We start from the raw sequence: 11483 nt of genomic DNA, 5'->3' as shown, positions 1-11483 counted from the left end.
CTGAATCACTTTCACTTTCATCTGTGCTAATACTCTCAGGTCAAACGTCAACAAAAATAAGTCAGGTTCTAGATGTTGTAAGGTTTCAGACAGTCATAAATAACTTCATAAGTGATCCACAACAGAAGGAACTTATGTTGTATTAAGCACTGTGGACAGGGCCAAAAACTGCCAAATCATTTAACATGCAGCCAAATGCTGGTCTAAAGGATGCATATTAAATACTCATGTATTAAAAACTTTTTTTCAGAATGTGAATTATCTTAAACCTGAGCATATTCAAACCTCATATTTATAGACCATACGTATCTGGTGAGAAATAAATGGTTATACCATTGCTGGACAACAGAGGGTGCCAGTGTATGGTAAACTGAATATTAACATTCCTTATCAATAATGTTTGGAACAATTCTATAAATATATATATAAAGAAAAGAAAATGTATTTGATGTAAGCTATCAAAGGTATCGTGCAGAAGCATGCAGTATGATCTTAATATTAGATATTAGATATGAAAAGATTGTGCGCAAGTGGTCAGAGACAGTATTATAGTTGATCAATGGCCTGCGATCAATGATCATCATTATGTCATTCACTCCTATCTCCTTTCACCTGAGCCACTCGCAGTCTTCCCGCTGTCATTTAAGTCCATTTAATAATAGAATAGTAATGTATATTTAAGATGGAGTCAATGAGGAATTATACCAAAATGTGATCATATTTTACACTAATTATGGATCATGCTATATTGTCAACTGCATTCAATAGAATATCTGTAGGGCTGAAGGCGCAGAGTTAATGTGGACAGATAACGTTATACAGTAAAAGCAATAGAGGCCATTACTCTTCTTTTGCAAGATGGTTTTCGGTTACATTGCTGCTGGCAGGATCAATTTGTAGGATCAAATTAATATGTGAATTGATGAATAGGTCTTCAAACTAGGAGCCGCTCTGCGTTCTTCAAATTTTGCCTACATTTCCTGTAGCATACAGTATACTGTGGCTCTATCTGGGCTATCATGCCCTGTACTACACATTTTACAATCCTAAATTTAATTTGAGCAGATATGTTTAATTTGGAATATTTTAACCATTTACAGTACTGCATTGACCAGGGGTTGAGTCACCCAGGAGTCCATACTTGGTTCGCTCCTATTTTTGTGCCAAAAATAGCAGCTCTACAAGCTCACAACGCATCACAAAGTGACTTGCAGATGTGCTATTTTCTTTTAGCTCAGAGCAGTCCCTGGGCAGGTGTACAACTATAAAACACTCAGGACAATCACACTCTATACAAAATAAAATAATACCAATAACTAAATGAAATAAACATTAAATGATATGTTACAGTTGCAGTCATGACGTTACAATAGTAAAACCATGAGTTTAGCATCACTTAAGCCCTATACTTTGTCATAGTGTGATGCGTTGTGAGCTTGTACATCAGCTATGATATATCCAGTGTTCAATGTCAAAAACACAATTAAATCGTTAGCGCAAATTATACGTAGGACAATTTATCGTAAATGAAAATGCCATGATCGTGACAGCCCTGCACACACCTGCCACACATGTGGAAAAGTGTGTGGATCACAAATAGGTCTACACAACCACGAGGTGGCATGAGCGCACCAAGCACTGAAAACCCCAATTCCCCTGGGAGATATGAAGTCACCATCGATAATGATGGACTGCCATAAGCAAGCAAGTAAGGCCTAGAATAAGAACTTTCCCCTATGATGACATTCCCAAAACAGGGACGTCAGGGTTTATGTGGTCAGGCCAGCTTAATTTGAACAGGGACATGAGCTGTCAGATGCTGTGATGTCCTCTGTGAGATGTAAATTAAATAGACTTTCTCCTCCTGATTAAGCGTGGGCCACAGGGACGGCATGTGATTATAGGGCCTATCTCAACGCCATCGCCTGTAATTGATCGTGCCGTTAGGATTTTATTGGCTGTAAATGGTAATTCATTGGAGGATGCTGCTGTACTGTAACTCAACTCTGACAAAACTGGTAGTGATTCTAGCTTCTCTCAAGCAGCTCAGACAGAGGTAAGAAGAGGGTGTTAGATGTCCAACAAACACAGATCCTTTGCTGTGTGTGTGTGTGTGTGTGTGTGTGTGTGTGTGTGTGTGTGTGTGTGTGTGTGTGTGTGTGTGTGTGTGTGTGTGTGTGTGTGTGTGTGTGTGTGTGTAATAGAATAGAAATAGCTTTTATTTGTCATCTTTTTAAGAGATTTGGTGTAGAAGGAAAAAAGGAGGGGGGCTTAAATAGGTTTTAAGTGGTGAAACTGTTCCCTTCTGAAGCATCAGGGCAGCACAGAGAGAAGGCCTTGCGTGAGTGTGTGCGTCCGTGCGTCCGTGTGTCCGTGCGTGCATACGTACGCGTGTGCGCGCACACGTGCGTGCGTGCGTGCGTGTGGTGTGTGTGTGTGTGTGTGTGTGTGTGTGTGTGTGTGTGTGTGTGTGTGTGTGTGTGTGTGTGTGTGTGTGTGTGTGTGTGTGTGTGTGTGTGTGTGTGTGTGTGTGTGTGTGTGTGTGTGTGTGAGAGAGAGTATGTATGTGTGTGTGTGTGTGTGTGTGTGTGTGTGTGTGTGTGTGTGTGTGTGTGCGCGCGTGTGCGTGTGTGTGTGTGTGTGTGTGTGCATTGATCTGAGTGTACACCAGCAGATCCAGTGATGTATTTTCAGAGTGAGTACTCTGAAAAGCACTTTTGATCATCTGCCAGTAGTTTAGTGCAGTAATGGTTGGAACTGCTCCCTGTGTTCAGAGGACGGCACAAGGTAACAGCATCAGGGACTGTTTTAAACAAGTCCCATGGTGTGGAATTATAGTCAACACAGCACACGTACAAACCATCTAATTAAGGGTGAGTCTGTAAATAATGCTGCGTTCACACTGGCAGGCCGCTTCCAAAGATTAAAAGCTACTTAAAGCAATGCAGCGTACTGCACGTACAGTAATGCACACTCATTGATGTCAAGCACGCGTCTGATGGCGACGAGCGAGAAAAATCTAAAGGAAAACATAAAGCCACGGGGCTAAAAAGAACTGGGAACTGGCTGACGGAAATAATTAGTTTGCTCCGCCTTAAAAGCAGGAATTGTGTGAAGATAGAAGGTGAGTGAAAATGGTTAAACAACCCCACGTAGTTCTGTGGTTGAAGCCAGCTCAACTTGGACTGTAGATTTGTAGATTTTGTATCTTCATGTCGCTGGTTTCCATTGTAAATAAATGGCAGCCTATAGCTTTGTATAGCTGCCAGTGTGAACGCAGCATAAGTCATATTTTTTGTTAAAGGACAACTTAGTTTTTTTTTTTACAACTAGGGTTCTTTTATTAGTTTGTAATGATAATAATTAAAAGATGAGTGTTAAAAAAAAATTGTTATTGCTTTCTATCGTTACCCTTGTTGTAAAAAAAAACTAAGTTGTCCTTTTGGCTAAAAGATTAAAGCTCTATATTCCTACAGTATAATAATCAGTGCTAAATAGCTTTTTCAGTAACAGGGTTTCTCCTAGCTCTTTAGTACAGTAAATACAAAGTATACATTAACATTTCGGACTTCGCAATTACAGTTTCCCTTTTCCAGATAACAATGGATTAATTTGCTGTCTAAAAGTCCTAAGTAAAGATAATTCTAATGAGTACATTGGAAGTTTGGAAATATGGGTACATTGCTCATAATGTTTTGCATACATGTGCGATATTGTGAAATTATGAGTGTGCCACCATGTACAGTACTGTAAGTGCAAACATATTGTGGTTATCTGTGTTCCTCAGGGGATCTTTAGCAAGAGAATGAATCTAATAAAGTGCTGTTTTACTGCGTACCTGTTGACACTCTGCTGCCACCAGGGATGTGACATATTTTTCATATCGTTCTACAGTCTGTGGCCACCAGGGATGTGACATATCTTTCATATCTGTGGTGTTGAAGACTGCACTGACTGTACTGTATATTTAGATCTGTTATTTTTGAAATGTAGTAGATTTGCTGTTTTACCATTTATTATGAAATTATGAAATGTCAAAACCGAGATGCCAGGGTTAAATGTGATTAAAATTGAATGTGCCATGATTTAGGATTCTGTGATCTTCCTGTCATCTCTCCTCTCTCTGAAAACAGAGCGTTATTAACCACTTGACCGGGGTCCCCCAGGGCTCTGTACTGGATCTTCTAGTATTTCCATTATTTTTGCTGAATGTTTGCCCCAGAATAGGAACACAAGGGTTCATGGTGCGGTTAATTAACTGTAGGGCCTGTGATGTAGCCTGCTTTTCTCCAGCTGTGTAATGAGCTTCCCTTTTTAAATTAAATAAATAAATATTATGGTAAACTGTGCATTTATATAGCGCCTTTATCCTAAGCGCTTTATAATGTACATTTTCATCCATTCACCGACGGTGGAGGGAAACTACAGGGGTTGGAAAAAGTACTCAAATGTTGTACTTAAGTAAAAGTATCAATACTGCGATGTAAAAAAAACGATGTAAAAAAGTCCGGAATTAAAAATGTACTTGAGTAAAAGTACAAAAGTATTGGTATCAAAATGAACTTAAAGTACCAAAAGTAGAAAGTACTTATACAGACTGTCCCATTTCACAAGTTTTCAAATGTATAAAAAATCTTTTGAAAATAGCAGATCTAGGCCTACACAAGCTCACAATGGGTCGCAACGCATTGTGAGCTTGTAGATTGGCTATTTTCAAATGGCCAAAATGTATATAGGGCTAAAGTGGTTAATGTATGTTTTGTAATAATAATCGAAATCTACAAAGTAACTAGTAACTAAAGTTTCAAATAATTGTAGTGGAGTAAAAGTACAATATTTGCCTCTGAGATGTAGTGGAGTAGAAGTAAAAGTACAGAAAATTGGAAATATGAGTAAAGTAAAAAATACCTAAACATTTTACTTAAGTACAGTACTTGAGTAAATGTACTTAGTTACTTTACACCACTGGGAAACTATATGCAAGGCTCATGGGTGTCAGTGTGTTGCTCAAGGACACTTCCGACGGTGACACAAGGGGCAGCCGTGGACTGAACCCGGAACTTTCCGATTCCCAAGCAGCCGCTCTACCTCCTGACTGAGTCACTGACACCCTTTTTACCCAAGAGGTTAACTGCCTTACTGTTACTGTACATCTACAGTCCTAACTGTTGTCCGTGAAGCTCAGTGGGCTGCAGCAGTGGGCAGATAGCTCATATAAATAATTAATATCACTATTCTAATATTAAATTCTTTACATAAGCCATTTCTTGTGTGCCAAGTATAATCCACTGTATTGTTTGTGTTTGCTTGTCACATGAAGAGCAAACACACGTGCAGTGCCAAGTATTGATCGATTGAATTATGTTTTTATTGACAAAATGGCATAATACTGTACATGAACATTATTTGTACATAGTATCTGTCAAAATGGTAAAACACAATAAAGCTCAAGGGCATATTTCCATTGAGTGCAACTTGCACTGATGTGTTTTCCATGTGAGTAAATCGATGCATATTGTACTACTGTATTAGATACACATGTACTGTACTGTCCCTATACAACAGCTGACAAGCACTGCCTGCCAACTCGTGTATGCAAATCAAGCACCTTTACTGACACTATAGGTTAATCGGGCTAAGATATTTAGAAATATTTAGAAAGTACCCAAACACACCCTTCTCCATTCCTAATCACCACTTTTCTGTTCCGATAAAAATTATGTACAATCTGTATTCGGTGATCTGATCTGTTTTGAATTCTGGAGACCTGAGTTCAAGATTCAAGAATAAATATTCTTACGGACAGGCAACAGGCGGTTAGTGTCCATTTTTCATATGCCTGGTTGCCTGGTGTAAAAAGCTGTCCCAGAGCCTGCTGGTCTGGGCCTGCTGGCTGCACAGTACCGCTTGCCAGATGGTAGATGCTAAAACAGTCCATGGTTTGGGTGGCTGGGGTCTTTGCTAACCCCAGTTTGAGAACCACTGGTGTTACATGGACATTTCACACCCCCTTCCTACAAACCCATCGTAACTTCAAACTAATATTAACCATGTTAGATTCATCAAAAACATTAGTCCTTGGTTCTGGTGACTGATACTGTCCTTCTAATACATGAGGGGCTGTGTTTTTTTCAGTAACTTTTTTCATTTACAATGGTTTATATAGGCTACTGTAGGAAGGGGGCGTGTCTGATAAAATGAATATCAAATGTCTAAATACTGAGGGTGTGAGTATACGTTAAAATGAACCCAAACATGTTTGAAAGTGAAATATCCCTGTAATAACCTCGTAACAGGCTTAAAAGACTATTCAGCTCATCTGTGAGGAAGGCAGCGATGTTAGCTGCGCAGCTGGGTTTTAAAGTTTGATATTAGGTGCTCCCACATAATGAGTCATTACCACTTAGCTGTGTCTCAATCTTCTAGCTGATTTTAAAGCAATTGCCAATAACATGCCTGAGCTACTGCAAGCGGTATTTTAACACAACTCAATAACTGAAGAAATGAACTGGTTTATCATGGCGTAGTCAGAACAAGTAAATCCTACTTTCCCTACTTTTCACCTGACACAAAGCGAAGTGGCTTCTTATCTCTGCTATATGGTGGCAAGATGTCCATTGTAAAGCTCAGACATACTGTAGACATGCACGCATGCACACACACACACACACACACACACACACACACACACACACACACACACACACACACACACACACACACACACACACACACACACACACACACACACACACACACACACACACACACACACTGAGAATTGTGTTTCCCATCCATAATAAACAATACACAAACCAATTAACTGATAATAAGGCTATATACAGTACACACACGCACACACACACACACACGCATAGACACACACACACACATAACCCTATCTAATTTAATGTACTGTAAGAAAGACTGTCAGATGCAAAAGTGCACGCGCGTGCATGCGTGTGTGCGTGTCTGCATGTAGGCCTGTGTGAGTGTGTGTACTATGTATCATGGACAATGAACACTGTGTAATGCGATCACAGGCGGAACATGCGTGTGTGTGTGCGTGTGTGTGTGCGTGGATGGGGACTGGGAAAGAGAGAGAGAGTGACAGAGCTAGAGTGTTGCCATGAGGCAGCTCAGAGCCCCTGATCTCCCTCTGTGATTTTATTATTTCATGTCCTGTGCTTATTTCCACCTCCCTCTCTCCTCATTAATCATCGCAAAGACACTCCGACGTGTTCTTAATTATTACTCCGAGACAACGGTTCTCAAACTTTTTCATGTCAACGACCCCCAATGAAATTAATATGTATTTGGCCACGGACCTGCATCTGAAAATTAATTGTGCCGTGGACCCACATAAAAGATTTGTGTTGTTAAAGTGTTTCAAAACATTTTCAAACAATTTCATTTTTGTTTTTCAAGATTTTTTTAAAATTACATAAGCTCACATGTATATGTCACAATGCCTTCCGCATTGATAGACATATACACAACGCAATAGATAGATAGATATCATCAATCGATATCATCTCTCTTCCATCAATAATCCGATGGAAGAGAAATGCCAAGAAGACGTGTGGAATGCAGAAGTAATCTGACTTTTGTACTTGTACTCAAGTACATTTTGAACACGGGACTTCTACCTGTAACGGAGTATATCTACATTGCGGTATCGATACTTTTCACTTAAGTAAAACATATGAGTACACTTCTTACATCACTGTCTAATAGCATAGGCTTAGAATGGAGCTCATTCCCCCGGGGAAGAGGCACAGCTTTGGCGGTGTGACGTGTAGCCGGTCTGATCTATTCCAGTTGTTAATCCACTGGTGTGTGTGGAGTTTTATGATGATGATGTTGGGGCGGGCAGTTGTATGGAGTTAAGTTCAGTGACGGCTCCGGGGATAAAAACTGTTTTTGAAGCTGGAAGTGTGGGTCTTTTAAGGCCCTGTAGCGCCTTCCAGATGGCAGCAGAGAACAGAGATGATACAGTACTTCTGGCTCTGATGTGAAGGTGTCTTCTTTCCCAGTAAGGGCAGGAGGGAGAGTCCAATTATTTTTCTGGGTTGTGTTTATATGACTCTGGAGAGCTCTCAACGAGTTGCCCTTTTTTCTTCTTTTTTTTTGGCTTGCAAATCAGTTGCTTTGGGCGAGAGACACAGACGTGTGACAAAGCATGAATTAGGCTTCCAGTTCTCAACGAGAACTGGGACACTGTTCTGCCATACATAATGACACAAGCACGTGCATGCGTGCGTGTGTGTGTGAGTCACACACACACACAAACACACACACACACACACACACAAACACACACACAGTGGTGTAAAGTAACTACTAAGTACATTTACTCAAGTACTGTACTTAAGTACAATTTTGAGGTATTTTTACTTAACTGGAGTATTTCCAATTTTCGATACTTTTACTTTTGCTCCATTACATCTCAGAAGCAAGTATTGTACTTTTACTCCACTACAATTATTTCATTACTTTAGTTACTAGTTACTTTGTAGATTTTGATTATTATTACAAAACATACAGTAACCTATATATACATTTCGGCCATTTGAAAATAGCCGATCTACAATGTGAACTTGTAGATCTGCTATTTTCAAAATATTTTTATACATTTGAAAAATTGTGAAATGGGACATTCTGCATAATGAGTACTTTTACTTTTGGTACTTTAATTACATTTTGATACCAATACTTTTGTACTTTTACTCAAGTACATTTTTAATCCTGGACTTTTACTGGAGTATTTCTACATTGCAGTATTGATACTTTTACTTAAGTAATACATTATTAGTACTTCTTCCATCACTGGTGTGTGACACACACACACACACACGTGTGCACGCACGCACACACACACACACACACACACACACACACACACACGTCCGTCCGTCTTTGGTGACCAGTTTCTACTGTTTATCCATCAAACATCCTGTGCAGTGCTTGCAGTTCATCCACTATGTGTTCAGTCACTTCATCTATTACCTCCCATCCGCTGGCTCTGACATCTCCTATTTTCAAACCCAAACACACCAGACCGGGGAACAGTGGATGGATTATGAATACAAAATATGCATCAACCACTTAATCCGAAAATGTTATTTATTATACTTTTTTATATACATATATATATACTTCAGCTACTTGAAAATATCTTCAAGTTTTGATACTGTATATTCTGGTGCCAATATGTTTGCACTTTTACTGGAGTCTAATTTTGAATACAGGATTTTACTTGCAATTCCTAAATTGAGGTATTACTGAAGTAAAACATCAGAGTAGGTCTTCCACCGCTCCGGATTGGGATTAGAACACTGGGGGGCATCACGTCTGAGTGGTGAGCGTTTTTACGTGTCCTGCCCTAGTTTGATGGGCCAGGCAGGGGGATACTACCTTCAGCGTTTTAGAATCTAACTGAATCTATCTGAATTATTCACAGTAGCTCCCTTTGGGCATAAGTGGGACGCCCACAGCTTTTACATGCACGGCTGCATGCACACGCATGCACGCACGCACACACGCACGCACGCACGCATGTTTGTATTACCATACTTGTGTGAGGACATAAACATTTTAGGACTGTGATTTTATGAATGCCATTTTTCCTTATTTTTTTTGCAACCCATTACTCTAAAGCCGAAAATAGCCTTCAGCTCAGCTATATCCGGTTCACGAAACCGGCGCGCAACTACTAAGTATAAATCGGTTATAACTCCAACCCCAACTCTTAAACATAACCTCTAAATATCTAACCCTAACCCCAACCTGAATCTTTTACTAATTGTAAGCATATATCTACCAATCTTTGTTTTTAAGCATAAAACAACCATTTCTCTTCTCGTTTAATGTCCTGACAATTTCTCGAATTCTACTACATTTGGGCAAAAACAAGAACAGTAATACAAGTACACACACACACACACACACACTCGCACTCGCACACGCACACGCACACGCACACGCACGCACACGCACACGCACACGCACACGTCAGATGTAGGGTTGTAGGGAAAACGGTCACCTTATTTTAGGAAAGTAGAGCATGCTCATCCACTCCTGTTATGGTAATCAGGTGCAAGACAAACAAGATCAGCATTAAAAAGTAGAGTACACAATACTGTTAGACTTGCTCCCAGCCTCCCACTCTGTTGCTAGATCAACATTTCAATTAGCATACGTTGATCTAGCAATAAACACAGTGGCAGCAAGACTAACTGTACTGTGGACTATAGGGCTGCAATTGTTGATTATTTTCTTAGCCATTATTCTATCAATTATATTTTCAATTCATTGTGAAATGTTTTTCAACATGTATATTTTTACTATATCACTGAATCGATTAACCACATAAGCGTTATTTTACAATGCTGTCGTGCAAAAATAGTGTGTGCTTGCATGTGAGCTTGTTGATTCGCTATAGCTATTTGTCTCTCTGTCTGTCTGTTTCTTGTTTTCTGTGTCTGTGTGTCAAGATTGGTGTCTAGATTGGTACAAGGTGACAGGTTCTGCAAAATGCAGAGTCAGTTTAACTGGAGAGTGTAAGAATTGACCCATAAGGACAGGTGACAGTGGGAGGCTTGACACATTGTTAAAAAATAATGATGTCAAACATTACTTCTGATAGTCACAGCTACCAGCAACAAAAGTGTTTCACATAAGATTTTGGTGGCTAGCTAAAACCTGAAATTCTGATTGTCATCTAAGACAGGGGTTCTCAAAGTGGCATCCGGGGACCCCCAGTAGTCCTTGAGGGGCTTCTAGGGGGTCCCCAGCGAAATGAGTTAACATATAGCATCAAAATCCGTTCAACCACTTTACCCCCTAACAGCTTTTTGAAAGTTGGTCGCTTCGCTCTGTTTCGAGCTTGTAGATCTGCTACTTTTGATGCTTTTGTGTGACACTGCATGAGCAAGGGCGTTACGAAAAAATACAAAAAGAATACGTAAGAGGTATTCTGCCCGACAACAACGATATCATAATCGAGTGCTTCTCAACGTCGGGTCTGGGGACCACCAGGGGGTCCAAATGGACCCTTACCGGTCTGAGTTACCAGCCGGAGTTACAGACCATTTTTGTAAACTCTCACAGTTAAATTAACACAGGATTTTACAGTGTGAGGTCCCAGAGAGATTAAATAAAAGAACAAAAACTTCCAAATGGAAGTCCATGGCCTATAAAAAGCATATTCATATGGGGGTCCCTGAAAAAAAAAGAAAAAAGTTTTAGAACCGCTGCTATAATCCACTTACAGACCACAGGGTTTGCTTCACCATTCCGACCAATCAATTCAATTCAATTCAATTCAATTCAAATGGGACCTTATTGGCATCAAAGCAAAAATGAAACAAACCAAACACAAATCAAGACTAAAAGGAACGTAGCCTACAATAGAACCATTGCATTAGAAATGCATACAAAACCAGAAGAATTGTGTGTTTGCTTAGAAGCAGTTATATGTA

Source organism: Gymnoscopelus braueri (assembly GCF_963280865.1).
Source record: "Gymnoscopelus braueri genome assembly, chromosome: 14".
NCBI lineage: Eukaryota > Metazoa > Chordata > Actinopteri > Myctophiformes > Myctophidae > Gymnoscopelus > Gymnoscopelus braueri.
The sequence above is the reverse complement of the archived record's forward strand: the minus strand, read 5'-3'. Positions refer to the sequence as shown.